Raw genomic sequence first — 2122 nt, forward strand, 5'->3', positions numbered from 1 at the left:
GCCTACCACAAGTTTGTTTTGTACTTACATTACTTATATTATCAAAATAAAATATTTATTGTTCTGTCACAAGTGCAGTCTCTAATTTAAACAACACATTTGTTTTTCATTCCAACACAGGAGCTGGAATGTTATAATGTTTTAAGGATGGCTTGTTTCCAGTCCAGGCGTTACTGCCTGAATGACCGTCATGGATTTAGGTGATCCAAATGTAGGTGCAGAAGAAAGTCTTTAACTTCCCTTAAGTACAGTTGCAGTGGATGTGGGTTGGAGATGCAATGAGCTTGAACCTGCAGGCGACCATCTTCCCTGACCACACCATCTGTGATGGAGGACTCATCTCTCCTGTTGTCCTGCAAGCAAACAATCATATTTTTTGGAACATGAACTTAATTGCTTTCTTAAAACATTTTTTTCTGCATTTGGTATAAAACAGACTCCAATTTAGACAATCTCAGGCTCCCTCCCCGCCGGAGAGGTGACATTCAATGTCCCAAATTTCTCAGTCTGGATAGCCGTGACCACCACGCAACACACAATAATGTCATGAAAGCATCATTTTAAAAAGGGCTATGCAAACATGGGCAATAACTTTCATTCTAATGATGTGCAAAATGATTTGGGCACAAAACAAATTTTGCTGTTAGAAAACTTGCAGACTTCACTATATACAGTGTAGACCCTCTAAACTAAGTTTGGGGGATGTGATCTTTCAAGAAATGCAGACCAAACTGTTGTTGTTTGTTTACTTACACAGCATGTCTTGTAGAATTAACTGGAGTCACAGCAACAGCATAGTGCAGTCATATCTCAAGTCTAATAACAGAAGACAGGAAAAGATCAGTAAAGAAACAACTTCCCCAAACCAGAGCACAAACAAAACAATAAGTAAAACAGGCTGATCTAAAGTATGATTAAAGTTCAGCCTGATTAATATAAATGTCACTGACAGTTGCTAATATATTGGAAAACCAAAATACTTACTGATGTCTTTCTGTCCAACAACAGGAGTGCTGGTCCCGAGCCTCAAAGACAGAAAGAAGCAAGCAGAGGGAGAAAAAACAGAACATTTTTCAGAAACTGATTTGATCCTTAATGGCTGTGCAATCATTGTAACATAGAGTTTGCTTATGTTGTTAAATAAAGGCTAGATTTGACATTAATAGATGCCACAGATGTTCTAAAGGTGCCACAAAGCATGAAAAAATAGACGTCTCTGAAAACGTCGGAGCATTTTTGCAAATATGTGATGTCTTGATAAATCGAGCAGATATTTGAAATTTACACAGCTACATTCTCGCCTGAAAATATCTTAAAAGTTTATTTTGTGACCCAGAAAAAGTAATAAGTTTTTTAGCCGCGCTCCTCCGCCATTGCCGCGCTTACAAGTACGCACAGGCTCCGACAACCGTGGCCGACAAATGCGATCCTCCTTTTCCCCAGATTACCCTTTCTGGGTCACAAAATAACCTTTTAAGATATTTTCAGGCGAGAATGTAGCTGTGTAATGCTCAAATATCTACTTAATTTATCAAAATATCACATATTTGCAAAAGTGCTTCCACGTTTTCGGAGAGCTCTGTTATCCACCCCCCACACCTATCCCACCCCTAACGGCTGCACCTCCCAAAGAATTTTGTCTGGGCTCTTATCTCACTTATTTATTTCAAACAATCAACAGAAAATTTCACCGACATAGTTTTATGTAAGGTTTTTAAGGCTGTGGTGTTAATTTTTAAGTAACATGAGCCCAGCGGCAGCAGCAACGCTAGGCTAACACTAACTAGCTAGCAAGATTATAAACCTGGTGCTAAACTAAGAGAAGCCACAAATCAGTTTGAATAAGAGCAAACATTTAGTCAGTGTATCAGGTAAAGATCCACAGTAATGACAACAATAATATCTTGAACTGACGCCTCTCCAGGTTTGATCAATATATTCCATAACAAATGCACCGTGAACATGAGGACTGATCCGCGAGGGAGGAGGACGGTAGTCACGTGGCATTTTCAAAACACATCTTTCATCCTTCCGCCCTGAGAAGCAAAACTTCCAGCTTACTTAGTTTTTCTAAGTTAGGACAACTCAAATTAATCGAGTTTATCAGCGTTTTTGCATAAAA

General features: G+C 38.9%; 1 long non-coding RNA gene across 1 annotated transcript; it reads right to left on the reverse strand.

The window, feature by feature from the left end:
* Positions 1-250: 250 nt before the first annotated feature.
* On the reverse strand, positions 251-1171 carry LOC134619312 (uncharacterized). Its single transcript, XR_010091968.1, has 3 exons — positions 985-1171; positions 754-816; positions 251-353 (listed from the first exon to the last, which is right to left on the reverse strand). It is a non-coding gene; the product is annotated as an uncharacterized LOC134619312 (long non-coding RNA).
* Positions 1172-2122: the final 951 nt, after the last annotated feature.

This window comes from Pelmatolapia mariae, linkage group LG3_W, assembly GCF_036321145.2.
Source record: "Pelmatolapia mariae isolate MD_Pm_ZW linkage group LG3_W, Pm_UMD_F_2, whole genome shotgun sequence".
NCBI lineage: Eukaryota > Metazoa > Chordata > Actinopteri > Cichliformes > Cichlidae > Pelmatolapia > Pelmatolapia mariae.